General features: G+C 35.6%; 1 protein-coding gene across 3 annotated transcripts in view; it reads right to left on the minus strand.

Moving 5' to 3' along the window:
• Positions 1–16,918, minus strand: part of GPC5 (glypican 5) — a 599,375-nt gene that overhangs the window by 557,759 nt on the left and 24,698 nt on the right. Inside the window, exon 1 of one of the 3 annotated variants that reach the window (XM_054518548.1) lies at positions 1,152–1,295. The exons of the other annotated variants lie outside the window; for them this stretch is intronic. The gene's annotated coding sequence lies outside the window, so the exon portion shown is untranslated. Of the gene's footprint in view, positions 1–1,151; positions 1,296–16,918 lie in introns of those variants that run through there. 3 annotated transcript variants of the gene reach the window in all.

Below are 16,918 nucleotides of genomic sequence, written 5' to 3' on the forward strand. Positions count from 1 at the left end.
TGTAGTATTGACAGACATTTAAGGACTAGGTCACAGTACCCGATTAAACTCATTTTATTCATACTTGTTTCCTTCAAATCTCCTTTTAAGTTAAAAAATGCAGTGTTATTATTATTTTTTAATCACTGGCAAAATTTTATTTGCTTTATGAGCAGACTTGGGTTCCTTTGACAATGTGAACTTATTAAAACAATCTTTATGAAAACTTCCTTGTCACTTTTTAAACTGTGATAATTAAGATCAACTTATGAGTATAAATATAGCTTTATGAACTTCATCTTGCTTGGTTACCTTTATTCTAGTTGGCTAGACTGAATTTGCTGAGTATATTCAATATTAATTGTAAATTATACTGAAATATTAAAACAAGCGAGTTCTGATAAAATATTGGGATGCTACAGTTATGCAAAATTTATATATCAACAACTATTACATAGGACAGTTATAAAGAAGCTAATAAACAGAAAAACCACATTATCAAAGCGTTGCAGGCTATAAAAGTACCTAATTATTCTTAATAAGACCTAAAGTAGATGTTCATGCTATTATCTATCTGGAGAATCTATTAACATTCCCTTATGTGAGTGCAAATACTTTCAGTTCCATCCTTTTCTTTATTTTCATTCAGAGGTCACATCCTTTAGCTACAAATAAAATGTGTAACTTTTTCCTACTTGAGTCAGCTAACTTCAATGGAGAAGAGAATATGCACAAAAGAAAACATTACAGATCCTATACATGCTAAAGTTCAGAAAACTACTTGCTTTCTTTTTATACACACTGTAGAGGTGCGTATAAAAGGACTTCTCATGATTCTTCTTCCTCATTCTAAAACCAAAAGACTTCTCATGATTCTTTTTCCTCATTCTCAGTGCCATGCAAATTTTTTATTCTTCCATCTTTTTGGCACAATCTGCACGGTAAATTTACCATTACACAGACCTCTATAAATGGTAAATTTACAGGCCTGTAAATGGTAAATACACAGGCCTCTGTAACGGTAAATTTACCATTACAGAGGCCTCTTAAGAGCCTCTAAACTCACCTGTCATCATTCTGTACTGACAAATAATTAGATCATTATAAACAGTTTAATATTTAAACATATGTTAACTGAATAAACAGAATATACAAGGCTTCCAAGAACTTACCAGAAAAAACAAGCTGATTGTTCCCCTACTTTTCTCGGCCATAATTGGTTCTTCACTTCTGAAGCAGATATAAAGTAGTGCCATTGCTAATGAACTACTTTTTCATTAGGATTAAACTTAAGACTTAATCACTTTTATGATAGGATTCCACTGAAACTACTGAAACTCGGAGCTATGGTTTATCACATACTATTTCCCTAATTTTTCCTGAACAATGTCAGGCTCACCTTTGGATTGAGGATTGCTTTAAAAGCCTTTATGAAATACAAAGCGTGACTCCCATAATTCAGCAGTGATTCCTTCAAACAATAATGAACTGCTCTGCAAGCAGTTTGCTATTAAATGGCTTTGTGAAACCTTCACATTTGCTCAGCACATTCTTTTACAAAGTCTAGGAGACTTATTCAATTGACCAATGTGTTGCTTGGTAGCAGCTTGATCATTTGATTCTCAGTGGGAAGATTAAAACTAGAGCATTTCATCATTGTACTCAATTTCTACCACAGTGAGTCAAGAAAGCAAAGGCAAAAAAGGTCTTTCACCTAATCTTAAATTCGCATTAACACAATTCCCAATCAGATGCAGTTCTGATAAAAATCCCACATAAAAGCTCTTTGCTTTAGATATCACAGGCAAAAAGAAAGCTCACTTCAGCACAATATTAAAACAGCTTCAAATCTTTTTTGGTTTAAAAAAAAACCATGAAAAACCCCAAAAACCAACAATTCCCAAATGCCAACATTAGTAGATAAACTTTCCAGGAATTCTAATTATTATGTGCTGGTACAATAGTGCTTATTAAAAGCAGACTATGAACAGCTTGATCAAAGAGGCAAAAACATAATTTTGACAACTTCACGACTACAGATATCTGTGACACTTAAGCTTCATCTGTACTAATGAATTAAACATGGCTATGTATTTTGTCATGGAAGACAATTTATGTGGAATCCACATCCACTCTGAACCACCCTGCTGGCTTCTGGCAGTAGGGGTTCTTGAACCATAACTATTCCAGAAGTCTACACAGGAAGTTTTTGATATTGTGCTGGGTGACTAACAAGCAATTATGTTCTGACATAATTGGCAATCGTAGGAATGGTCAATTCTAGAACACAGGCATTTGCCTGGATACTCTACTAGTGATTAATTAGTAAAAACACAGCTTGTATTATCATAGACTTAGTTCTCACAGGTCAATAGTGACAAGTGGAAAGCCATCAATAAACCATACAGTGCTGATGAATGCAGAGAAAATGCTTTAGCATCTTTAACTTGAACCAGAAAATATCTGAAAGTTAGGTCCTGACTTTGGAAAGGTGATTCACAGGAATGGCAGTAAGTAACTTAAGCTCCACACAAATGGGGCTAGGTGTAAACCTCTGAAGTGTAAAACGATCTATTAAATATTGATTTAATCTTTTAGTAAGGCTGGCTACATAAGCTCTGCTGCTATTCAACCTGCAAGTTATCTTTTGTAAATTCTGTAAAATGCTGAACACAAAATTATTTTGGAGTTCCAATCTTCTGTGGAACTTCTGTGCCTTAGTATGTCTATTTGCCACAACTATTTCCTGCTTAATTCTCCATTACCAAAATTCAGATTCTGACATTCGGAATTAAAGTTATTAAGTCCTAAAATGTTACTAGTGGTGGCTGTAGCAGTGTACAAAACCTCCATCTTTCGCAGGGAAGAAGCACTGCAGCATTAGTTCCCTGTGTTCTAGAAAGTAAGAAATTTAGATATTCAAATTCTTAGATTTAATTTTCAAGGAAAATCATAGTTCTTAATGTATAAAGACATAAAAATTTGTCAGCTGTGGTGACTGATCATTTTTTATTTTGAAGACAGTGCATTATAGTTTCTAATTCTCATTTCAGAGAAATACACAGCTCAAAACGTAGGGATAACCTTAAATAAAATAACAAAAATATATCAAAGAAAAACAGGTTTTTACTGACCACTAAGAGAAAAAAGTACATGTGTACTCTTACCCAAGAAAATTATTCATAGTACATACACAGGATATAGTCAGTAGGATGAAAGAGAATTCCTTTAGTGAATAATACATAAGGAAGTAAGGACGAATATATCAAAACATGAGATTAGCAATCCACATGGATTCTAATGTGCCATTTTAGCTTTTTTTTTCCATTAATAAACATGTACTGACCTGGGACATAAAAAAAAAAAGATGCCATGCTTTGACAGATTTTTTTAGAGAATTTTTTTAGAGAATTTTGTTAGTGCAAAATAATTTCTGGCTTAACAGTTATGAGCATCTACAACACTGCAAATCAGCATATAAATGCAAGAGAATATATCATTTACCATAACAATACTTTGAATGTTTTTAAGTGTACTTCAAAGTACATCTGTTAAAAATATATTAATATAGGATGTTCTTTGTAAACACGCCACACAATGCTTGCAAATCAAAAAAATCTTTTTAACATGATCTATCACTGCCATGTTCTGGTTTTAAAATCTTTAGTGAAACACAGAAAGTGTAAATTTCGGTAAGTGTACACAGGATTGACTTCCATGTGATTTCATGAAGTGACTTCTTGGTGAATACAGCAAATTTAATTAAAAGAAAAGAAATTTAATTCTAAATTTCTAAAATGCATCCTTCAAAAACTACATAAATTTTAAATCATAAGTATCTTCTTATTGCCTCCTGTTTTAAACATAGTTCAATCTTAAATTACACTGAATTTTCCCAATTAGCATATAGCAAACATAATCACACTTGAACAGAAAGAAAATGAAATTTGCTTTTCAGCATAATTCTCAAAAGTGTGAAACTTACAGGAAAATATTAATAGTTCCTCCCAGAGTAACATAAATGGCAACTTGATTTCAGTTAATTTTGTAATAGAATAGCATGGCTGGTTCCTTTCTTTTTCTAATGTAACTGAAGGGGCTGTGGACAATCTAGTGTACTGAAAAAGGGAACAGTTCTGTCTTTTTTTCCTTTTTTGCGCATTTGGGGATAAAATGTTTTTCCATCCTAAGACCTCATACAAAGATGTTGGTGGAAAGCCCCTTGACTTTATGATCTGGAAAGTGCTTTTTTTACAGAGGAGGGAAACAAACCCAAACCTTTGTTTTAATGCTCCCCTCTCTGGTGGTGGAGATTATTATTCTATTCACCCTCTCTGGTGAATAGAATAATCAGACTCTGCTGCTTTGCAAAGGGAAGAATTTTATGAGCTTTAAAGGATATTGCTTAGATCACCAAGATGTGCAATGTCAGTATCTGCCACGTGATCCTTCCCATAAAACTCTGCTGACAAAACTGAGCTGTCACCAAGAATAAATAATCCTTTCCAAGTAACAAATGAATGGGGTTCTTCACTTACTATGCTCTGTTTTGCAGTAAAAATATGTAATAAAAGTGCAGACAACATGTTCTTATACGAACTCTTCATACAAAACTTTGTATAAAACTTTACAACGTTTCAAGAATATACATTCTTCTTCTATTTATTGGAAAAAACCAACAACTAAAAAAAATTAAAACCAACAAAAAGAAACAAACCAATATCCAAGCATCTAGGGAAGCAGTAACGTATTAAATTTAGAAGCACGGTGCTATATGCTACTCAATGTAGTAGCACAGCATTAAGAATTTCTATGAAAATATCCAGGATTCTCTATACACTTTGATGTCAAGTGTTTGTTCCTTGAAAGTGTTCTGCATTGCACTGATAAATCCCTACACTGTTTGATGCAAGGCTGGCTTCATGAGCTGTCCTTAATGGATTCCCTCAAGGCATCTATAACCTATGCTCCCATATTAAAAGAACAGATTAACTTCTTTTCAAACCAGAAGGTTGAAATCTATAAACAAAATAGTATTTTACACTCAGAAACATAGGACATTTTAATTTTCAATGTTTTCTCCATCTTTTATTTTAACAGACTTTCAGTTGTAGATTTCTCAGAAAAATCGCGGTACTTGAATCAGTACAAAGGTATGAAAAACTGTTTCTCGCATAGTATTTTATGCAGCTCTAGAATACATACTAGTACTTGATCACATTTTCATTGAGTAGTTATAGCAGCCAGCTTTATGGAATAGGAGTATCCTGTAAGTCTCTGAAAACTACTGCAGTGGATTTCCAACAGAAGACTAAGTGTGAACAGAGATATCAACAACAGTTTGCAGTTCTTGATTGATTTCCTTGTGTACTTCCCTTCAAACTCTTCTTGATTAAAAGGAAGATTCTCCTTTATTCTGATTCAACACCTGAAAATCCTCACATATTTTTTATCAAATTTCATATTACTTACAGCTACGATCTGCCACCTTCACACCATCCTCATTTCTCTGCAATGTTTTCTGGAAAGTTACACTACTTCCCCCTCATCTTAAAAGCTATTTGGTCACACTGTCATGAGTTTCAGAAATCCTATCAGTCTAGATTCATTCTCACAGCAACTAGAAAATATTGTAATAAATGTAACTTGTCACACTTCATTGACCACATTTTTATTAACATGCAGCACCAGTTCTATTTTCTATTATATATAGGAACATGCATAGTATCTTTTCTAATACCTATTAACCTATAAAAAGATAGGAAAAACTGATGAATTTTGATGTAACAAGTCCCAGCTGCCACTCCTCTATCAGCTTATCTTCAAGTACTGCTGTCTTTGACTGTGTAAACTGACTATCATCTCAAGAAAAAATATTTTAAAAAATACAGGAATTTGAAAATGGTTTAATTAGTCCTCTTTGGAAACAACTGACATGATCCCCAAGCAATAATATTTTGAGCTAACACATACTTGGTTTAATCATTATGGGCTGAACAGAACTGAAAATAGAAGTCTGCTGGGAAGATCTATCTTCCCTTTAAGATCTATCTTAAAGGGAAGATCTAAGGTAAAGAGCTGGGATTTGTGTGAATGATAGCAAGAAAACTTTATCAACTGCCAACACTGTGCAGTCAAAGTCAACGAAATACATACAGACAGGATATATGTGAAAGCAATTCTAAGTCAGACCTTCTTGCACATACATCCTGTACATTTATATCCTGTGTAACATTCGATTATTCTTCCCTCCTGAATGGTTTTAATATATGTTAGCTAATCTTTGAAATTTCTGTTAACTGAGAAATGAACTGAATCTTCATGGCCAGCCAAACCACAGCCATTTTGAACATATGTATTATTTCAGAAGAAAGCAAAAGATACCAAATGCCAGGGAAACATTTTTTTCAGTTGTTAACTAGTGTTCATTAACCTTTGTAAAGGTTATGAAGACTTCAAGAATTCTCTCCAGTCATGCAAAGGAAAACACATACATAGGCAATTTAAGGTATTATCCTTACAAAACATTTTTGTGTGTGTGTGGTAATAGGACTCCTGGGGTACAAGCATTTAGGTTACTATAAATAATCTAAAAATTTAGAATAAATTTTAAAAACCCACATAGAGGCATTAAAAAACCCCAAACAACTGTGTTACCAGAGATACCAATTAGCTTATGATCCAAATTGTTTCTAAATCATCTTGCATATGACAAACAAATACAGAATATCAAAAACTCCAGAAGGAAATGACCATGAGAATGTTTAAAAGGCAAGCATGACTCTGTTTATACAACATTCTCCTTAGAGATTTAAGCTGTCAGAAGATAAAGGGATCTAGAAAGACTGCAATGAAAATAAAAGATCATATTTTTCCAAAGGGATTAGAATAGCTTTGTAAATTAATAAATAGAAGACATTAATATGCTCCTACAAAAGAAAGGCTTCTTAATTTACTATGATGTATGAATAAGTGTCTTTTATTCACACTGTTAAAAGGAAGATGAGCAATAGTTAAGGGCAAAGGCTACACTTTCAGTAAAACAGAGTGCAAATTAATGGGAATTAGATAAATATATCAGATGCAGATAGAATACATTCTTTGGAGAAAAACTTGTAATAGGGATCCAAAAAAGAGTGGTTTTGGCATTACCATGCAAGACCAATAGATACATAATTGTTCACAGAGACATCTTTCAGTCATTGAATACATCAGAATTCAGTGTACTAAATTTGCAGAAGTAAATTATCAATAAACAGACTGCGAACATGAAGATGTGTGAAAAACAATGATTAAACATAGGATGCTTCCCTGATCCAATCCACCATGACATAAAAGTTTGACTTACAGTATGGTCAGGCCAAGGGGTTTAGTCTACTGTCCTGCCCTATCTGTTTTGACCTGACAAAGAGCACCTGATGGTGCTCATTGCCACCATCCACCACACAGCCTGAATAGCATCTTATCCATTCTGTTATTACTGTGCTCGACCTTTTGCCACTCTCGGGTCTCCTTGCCTCCAACCAATCTCCTCTCACACAACCCATCTCTAGCTTTGGCGTCTGTTTTGCCACATTCATACTCAAATTTAGAACATGTGATACCATTACCAGGTAGTTGCAACTGGTACTTACTGCCAGCCTGGCAAGACTCTGCTCCTCTAATGATCTCCAATGCTCCCCTCCCACTGCCTGTGGCATTCAGCCGTTTCTCTCATAACTCCTGCTTAACTACCTAAGATATCCAGCCATTTCTTATTTGCAGTTTCTCTCATGCACTGTCATTTGTCATAAACACCTATTTCTCATGTCATTTTGAGAAGTCTCTAACATCCTGTTTGATTATTAATGTCAGAACAGGGAATAGTCATGTTCCCATAGTCCTAAGGGCCTATTCTACTTCTCTCCCTGGACTGAGAAAGTAAGGCCACTGTGTTTACCCTCACAAGTTACTTGACTAGAATTGGGAGGAATGTGAGTGGAAGGACATTAAGTGATCTGAGCCTGCAGTGATCTGAGCTTGCTTTACCTACAGACTTGAGCCCACATACATACCACACAACTGGGCTTCTATCTAAAAGTTGTTCAACTGCCTGTGTAGCCTCTCAGTAGAGCAGAGTTTCTCTGCACCTCATATTTGTCCTTATTTTGAAATTCTTGCCTTCCAGCTTGATTTCTCCCTCATCTGTATACTCCTCACATGAAAAGTAAAAACCCAACAGTGTTTCTTTATCTTCCAGCTAATACTTTTGCTGAAACTCCAGGAATATGGAAACCAAAATTTCTTTTATACACCAGAGGTGCCAGAATGTGTTGTTACATATTTTCAGCCTAAGAAGTCTTGAAGATTCCCTGTGTTCTTCTCCTCACCTGATGTGGGACATGGAGGCCTTCCTCCTTCGTCACATACACTAATTAAAAAAATAATATGGGCCCCATTTTTCTGCTAATTCTTTTTCCAAGATGTTGGAAATTATGGGAAAAACCCCAGGAAATTCTCCTCATTCTCTTGGCACTGGAAGGAGATGGCTGGATTGCAGGTGAATTTTGTTTCTCATGTCGGGAAGGGACGATGGGAAATATTGCCCCAATTAGCTGTGAAAGGATTATCATGCTATCATTCCATCTTGTATTCATCCTGACTGCACAAGTTTACAACCAAGTCTTTCCTAAAATCCCTAGATTCTCTGTGTTTTCAGGGGGCTTAATACTTCTTGGTTATAGAAAAAAAAATTTATTTGACTTATGATAACTTTATTTGCTTTAACTTAGCTGGATTGAGTTTTCAACTTCCCATCTTTCAACTTTTTATTAGTGTCAGCTCTACTTTGTATACAATTTTCAGGATCAGAGTTGAGTAACATTATCTGTACACTACAGGTATTGCTCCTTACAAGTTCTCCAAAAGCTCTATTGAGCAGCCAGGTGAAAGCTTTAAGTCTTTAGGACAGTAACACCATTAGATGACACTGTGGAGGAAGAAGTGCCAGTCACCCCTAATCACACTCAGCTCATCATGGAAGGAAAAGCTGCAGTGTAAGATATGGTAACAAATATCACAGGCAGGTTCAGGAAAAATCCCAGTACAAATATGTATTATTAATAATGTAGGAGAAGTATAGAGAATATTTAACCTCTGTATACAGTGCTATGGTGATTGGTATACATAACTGATACATAATTTCCATCACTAAAACTATTTCACAATTAGGCAAAATGTTTTACAGTAAAGTACTTCGTGGGTTGATTAGCTTAGTGAAACAATTATAGAGAACAAAATAATTGCATTCATATGGAGGAAATGCCAGATATTAAAGAGCTCTTTAACAGAAAAGATGTTCACTTGCAGTGTGATTACCTACTGAATCAAATGATCAAAGAAAAAAATGGCTCCATATCTTCCTCCTTACAGTTTCAAAACAAAATTAGACACCTCTCTGGAAAATATTTTTAACTGAATTTTACTTATTAAACTCAAGAGAGATGTAAAAACAATGTTTGACTAGATGACCTACTGATACATATTAGGGAGATATTTTGTCTGAGTATGGACAGAGCTTCAACTGTCAAAAGTAAGGAATTACATTAACAGATTTGTGGAAGAATAATAACTTTTTTTCACATGCAGCTGGTGAAAGTGATAGCAATTCTCCTGAACTTACCCCTGCTAATCACAAAGTATAAACCAGGCAGACATCACAGAGTTATAGATCAATACTGCAAAGACACCCAAGCTGACACAGGAAATAGCATCATGTGTCTTAAAACATCTGGATTTCTGTAGAAACAGTAGTGGGCTTCAGAGGAATACCTCAGTCTTGCAGGCTTGACCTCATTTAGCACATCCACCCTTTCCAATTCACAGTCCAGAACCTGTACATTAAAACTACAACTGAATTAACACCTGCAGGTGTTACAACAGAAAATGGAAATTCACTTCCTTGAGCTTATTATATTTAATCTATCACATTAACACAAAACATTATTTTTTAATGTTGCTTTTTTCTTATGTTCATTCATTTGCTAGATATGTATTTAAATGCACGAAAATTGAAAACAACAGAGATTCTGTGTAATTTTAACTATTATAGGAATAATTTGTGGTTTGAAGTACAGCTTTTAAATCAATTTCTGTGGTGTGAGTGAATTTGCACACTACACAGACAAAAAGGGTCAGTATTCTGGATTCAACTATTCAACTTTTTTAATGTGCATTACTAAAAGTCAGCTAACTGGGAAAAAAACTTTAACAGATGTAAACAACAGAATGCATCTGTTTAGGCGTGATGGTGAGTAACTGGAAAAGTAAAGCATGCAGTAACTGCAAGAGACCAGATTTTTCTGACCTAACACAAAAATATTTAAGGGGGTACTTAAAAATAGGTCAGCTACAAAATGCAGTAAGAAGAAAGAAATGTGTCATGCACTCTATCTATCATACTCATTGCCATAGTGTATGAGCAATTCTATGAAAATTATATTCATGGCAAGATACCTTTTCCTCTTCAGCTGATACCTCAAGTACAGGCCTCTATAGAGAACCAGAAAGCTCTTATACATGACAGACATGAAAAATGTACTAGTATCACTCAATCTTCCACTTTCCATGTACTCTGGGAGCTCTTCATAAAACTCACTATGTTCAGATATTAAAAAACTCAGAGATGACATAATAATAAATTGGGGTTAGGTGCCTAAATGAAAACCAAAGCCACTTCAGACTCTGTACCAACAAGAGATACATCCTGGAGATCAGGTCAGCTTTGGGTGGCCTGTACCACCTTTAAAGCACAGGTTCAGCCCACCAAGCAGCTGGTGAGCCATATGCCATCAGCACCTCATTTTCATTTCCTTTTTCAAAAGTGTCTGAAGGTGTGCCACAGTCAGTTGCAGCACCTTTCCACAGCATGTAACAGAACGTAATGTGTTGTGACAATAATGTCTGAGGTCCACGCAGATAAATACAGCCAAATGTACCACAGCCTCATCCAAACGGCACTTAGGCGTCTCTCTCTGCGATGAACATTTTAGCAAGCACATCACGGCACAAGTCAAACATTATCTGAGAAAACATTAATGATTGGGCAACACAAATGAACAATAGTTTTCATCTTTTTCCCAGGCAATGTGTTATTTATCAGTACATTTGCAGCTCAAACTAAAGCTGGGAATTATGAATATTAGCCCAAGATCTTAGTATTGTCACTCTGAGTGAGCATAGCTACATGCTGAAGGCATGGCCATGGTGTGATGTCCCACTGCTGTAACCATATGTGAGCAAATGTGAGCTCCCTCTCTCTCACCTAAGTCTACTCCTACACTTGCTATATGAATTAGGCTTCCTTTTGTTCAAAAGCTTGATTTCCTATTTGTGGAAACCTAGGGCACCGGGAATATTTCTCTGTTTGTTCTGGGGTGCCCTGACCCCCAGGGGAGCACTGACTTTGACCCTCATTCATTTCCTAGACTTCAAGATAGACTAGAATCCACAAAAGTGTGAAACAGATTTTAGAGAGTAGTGTAGGTATATCACCTGGTAAGAAATTTAGGTTTTGGGATTTTTAGTATGTTGTGGATGGAAGCAAGATGGAGGGCACAGGGTGCTGTCTTGGGTTTCTTCTTGATGCTTCTTCTTCCTCCTTCTTCATAAGTTTGGATGGCATTTTGTAATTGGGCAGAAAAGTCTGCTTTGCAGGCTCTTTGGGATCAGTTATTGGGTTAAAAGGGAAAATAATCTAGGTGTCACTTTGTAATTGGATGGTTTAGTCTTAAAAGACCTTGTAACAAGAGATTTTTACCCATTTTGTGCCTTCTAATGAAAAGCTGCCAAACTCACAGTAAAGAGACTGTTTTACTGATAAGAAATAATAAACACTTGGTTCCAAACAAGAATTAGTCTCAAGTGGCTTCAATCCAGACGCAGAAAAACCAATTACTGGTACCTCCACACCATTTTACTCCGTTGCTACACTTTGTTTGCAAACTGCTCAGAGCTGGTGCATCTGCAAGCAGCAGAGCCTTGGTTAGGACAAGACCCCCAGAAGGACCTGCCACATCTGGATCAAAAAGAATGTTTGTGACCCCAGTTAGTACAAACATTTGCCTCTTTTTTTTTCCTTCACTTCTAAAATCTCTACACCACATTGTTGTAATACTTGCTCCCCATGAAAAAAAAAATACATATTATACATATTTCACACTCTTCATTAATAAGAAACACAATCTTTGGAAAACAATTACAATAAAATCTAGAGTCAGAGTGCAACATGACTAAGGAGTATTATTAATCTGCTGAGAGGTAGTCCCACTTGACTAAGAACAATATATTTATGCTTATTTAATGATAAAAACACAACTCTTTCAGATCATAATGCAAAAATTGAATATACTTAACATGGATCAGTTCCAAGCTTATTCTGTCCAAAAGTCCACAGAAAATGTCTGGAGTATATGTGAAGCAAGAGATGGATGGGAAAGACTTGGAAAAAAAATGTAAAAAAGAGAAAGAATTTATTGTACTTAAGCTAATTTCTAAAAAAATATTACTTATAGATTAATTCTCTGTTCTGAGATTTTGCTGGTCGGATACAAGAGTAAGGAAATATATTCCTTCTTCTTTTGATTAATAACTGTCTTCTGAATTATTGATTATCACCTTAAATAGGAATGTTTTTGAGAAACCACATCTCTAGATGCAGCTGAAACAGATGTTAAATTTCAAAACTGTATTTTCTTCAGATGGATGCTACTTCACAGGATAGAATATTTTAAATTAAATATTATTATATCTTCCATCGCTCCAACTTCAATGCACCTTAACATTTATTCCTAGATTAAGTTCTGCTGAATTTCAGAGTTCAATTCAGAAATTCTACAATAACTTATAGATCTAATTTGTGTAGTTGTCCTATTTTATACTAGAATTGTTTCTGTCAATTGTCTTGAGAGAAGTTTGTGTATGAATTAAATACTACTATATTTTTAGTCTGCACTGTAGAGAACTAATGCAAAAAATTTCCAAAAGAATCTGTATGAAGTAGAACACAGTTCTGATGCATTTACTTAATTATAAATAATCAGCAGGAATTATACTATACTACAGACAAACTATGTCAACCTTTTAATTAAATAATGCATTTGCTAAAATGCATTATCATAAAAAGCACTGCATAACTAATAACAATGCATTAGTTATACAAAGCACTGGAAGTTACAAGACTGCCCTACTGCTTCCCTTTCCTGAACTTAAAGTAGCCCATTTGATTTACAGTAAAACAGATGGGGTAATAACTACATTGGGATGAATGTGAGTACCTACTCTAATAAGAAAGAAAGACTACAAAAACAGAAGTTACGGCAGACATGTAATCATAGCTGCATTTTAATTATAAGCACTGGAGGTAACTCAAAAGCACCATGACTTAGGCTATGGTTTCACAAGCCTCTGGCTGCAGTAGCAGACAGACACACAACTGTTTGTGCAGCTGCTCCATGAAGCAGATCAGGGAAAGTATCCAACTTCAACACAGTACAGCAGGAAAAATTATCCAGTGTTAGTTTCCCACTGTACTTCACTAAGAAGCCACAAAAGTGGTTGGGAAACTACAAAGAGCAGAGGACAGCACATACTGTCAAACAGTCAGCAAGGAAGGAATATGAATAACTTTAAGTTTATACTGAGGCTAAAAATAAATAAAGAGAAAAATAAGAAATAGCTTTAGAAATACCCATGACGAAAACTGGCACTTAACTAAGAAATTGCCAGACAAAGGTATCCTGTTTGAACAGAATACTATTCCTTGGCATAAATGTTTCTGATACAAATCAATGAAAATGAAGCGATCTCCAACACACAGCTGGTTCACAAGCCTTGGAATAAATTTTATCCTTCCAGAGTCACAGATACTTAAAAGATTAGAAGGTGTGCAAGCATATAACATGAAAATAAAAGCCCTGCTTTAAAAACTCATACTGACTTTAATTCAGGAACCTACATTAAATAAGGAAATTGGGATTACAGGGTGCCCCACAAATCCAACAGAGAGAAGTAGATTCTTAACTGAATCCACTGAACCTCTATTTGCACAAGAAGTTTGAACATGGATGCTAGAAAACTAAATACTTAAAGACAATGAATGTGCTTTTTAATACTCAAATTCATAATGGCAACCCAATTCCTACTGTAGGAAACTGATGTGACTTGATACCTCATTTAACATTTTCAATTTTGTGGAGCAACTGAGGTGGAAGATGAAGAAGCAGGCTAATTTTCCTCTGCAAGTAGCTTTCTCCCACTGTTGACTACAGAAGAATTCAGGAAAGCTAGGCTCGTAACTCAGTTGTTCAAATAACGTGGAAGGAAGATGGGTTTTGGTATATTTGTGGATTTAATCAAGCTGCTCAAATGCACTCCACTTAAGTACAGACAGCAAGGAGCCTCATGGCTCTAGGCTTTTTCTCTTGCTAATAGAGAATGACACCTCCAGGAGTCATGACTGGTGCACCTCATTGTCCTTTCTCTCCACAGCCTACACTGAGGGGTGAACTGTCTAATTTAAGACAGAACCTTCAGCAGAATTTCTAAAACTTGTAATCACTAAGTATGAGTGAACAACAGTAAGAAATAGGTACCTTTCAATGGCAAATTCAGATGCTGGGTCTTGGCAAAGTCTTTCAGCAGATCCTCAACAGATGAATTAATTATCTCAGTGACTTCACCACTCAGCTGTCTTGAGTAACTCAATGCCAAATCACCATGCTAGGAAACTGATCTCCCTGAGTTGTACTTTGCACTTGTCACCTCTCAGATGAAAAATATAAATCATGGACTTCAAGGTCTTCACATATTCAATGTATGAATGGGAGGGTAGGAAAAACACCTATCCTTTCCTTAAGAATCTTTAAAAAAAGAAAAAAAGGATATAACCTGAACACCTTAGTGTATGTTGCAAAACCTCCTGCTTTTACTGTACCAGAAAAGACAACATAAATCAAAAACTGATGAATTACTGTGCTTGTAGGTTCTAAGCTACAGTACAGAAAACTCTTTAGTTGTAAAATGTTTTTTTAAACTACTTTCCTTCAAACTGATACTGCAGTCATTAAACACCAAGAATTTTAACTTTCAAAGCAAATGTAACCACAATAGTTTCCTTTATTCTTCTTGAAAGAGCAGTATTAGAGTAACTATATATATAAACCATTACATGCAATCCTTCATGGTTATTCTTAAGAGAGCTTTAAGTGAAAAATTTATAAAGAACAGAACATTGGTTTTCACTTTCATGTATTTGTAAGTGTGAAGGAAAGGGTCAAAGGCAAGAGTAGAATTTCTCACAATACTTTCCCTGTGAGTAACAGCTGAGAAGTCTGGAAAGCAAACTAATTGCTTAACTTTCACATTATCAACAAAGCTGTCTTTTAACAGTGCAGTTAAAATCTCTGTCATCTGTTATGTTTGATCAAGTTAGTTTTGACTGAAGTACTCACACTGTCTAATAAGAGAGCTCCTTATTTTTTGAAGGGTTTCAGAGACACCTAAGAACATGCCGTTTCTTTTTTACTTCTAAGCCTTTCTGGGAAAGGATGCAAAAACCCTAAGTACCACCATCAGAAGAATCTAAATGATGAAACAGATGGTGTCTAGTTAGAAAAAAAGTACATTGAAACAATGAATGTAATCAGATTATTTTGAGTTTGTGCTATTGTAACACTAAACATTGAAAGAACCACCAAATCCATTAGGGTGGAGAGGACATCTGAAATCACTGAGTTCAGCTTCTGAATGAACATGACCTTGTCAACTAGACCATACCTCCAGTCATCTCTTGAACTTCTCCAAGAATGATGACCCCACTATGTCCCTGGGAAGTCCATTCCAACATTTAACAATCCTCTGTCAAAAAACTCCTCCTGATAAATTCCTGTTGATGTCCAACGTGAATCTCTCTCAGGTACAGCTTGAGGCCATTTCCTCTTGTCCAGTTGCTAGTTGCCCAGGAGAAAAGACTGGCCCCCACCTTGCTACAGTCTCCTCCCAAGCAGTTGTAGAGAGCAGTAAGGTCACTCCTGAGCTCTCTCTTCTCCAGGCTAAATATCCCCACTCACTCAGCAAAAGCCCCAACTTCCACAGAAAACAGGGAACATGGGATTCTATCTCTACGTATGGCGTATCAAAATGAATGTTTCAAGTCTTGATCCACATCAAAGCATTGTCCAACATTGCCCCAACAGGATTTGAACCTGGCTCCTAGATATTTTAATGAGCAACAATATCTGAAATAGAAAAATTTCAAAAAATATAAGACTAGACATTAGCCCATCTGTGTAATTCTACTGCTGACATCAGTTCTCTCTTTGGGAGAATCAAGATATTTTCTAGTCATTATTGGGCTGCTGTAAGCTTTACATGGCAAGATGACTGTATAACTTCAGTACAGACCCTAAGAGGATGCAACTGGATCATGCACCTGGTTCTTCCTTGGAAAGCCAGATTTCTGCATGCATCTCAGTAAACTATATATATGTATTAAACTTCTCCTGTCTCCTGAGTAAAAAATAGCTTATTCTCCCAGTCTCACTGCATTCAGCTAATTTCTAAACAGCAGTGTTAAAAATGCTGTTGTCCAGCAGTTCAACTGCTGTCAACACTAATATCAATAAAATCTGCTTAAAAGCAACTTGAACAACCATAAATATACAGAGCAACAGAAGGAGCCCCAGAGTATCTGTGATAGGAAGATGTGGCACCACATTCACAGGAGACCTGTGCTTCTCCAGGAGAACCCCGGAGGCCAGGTAAGTTGTTTCAGATCACTGAATATAGTATTAATGTTCATGCTTAGGAAACCAAATAAAAAGAAAACTTAATTTGTGTAATACACAGGAACAGAACAGCTTTTTTTTTTTTTTTTTAGTATTACTGATTTTAGTCGCAAATG

This window comes from Molothrus ater, chromosome 2, assembly GCF_012460135.2.
Source record: "Molothrus ater isolate BHLD 08-10-18 breed brown headed cowbird chromosome 2, BPBGC_Mater_1.1, whole genome shotgun sequence".
NCBI lineage: Eukaryota > Metazoa > Chordata > Aves > Passeriformes > Icteridae > Molothrus > Molothrus ater.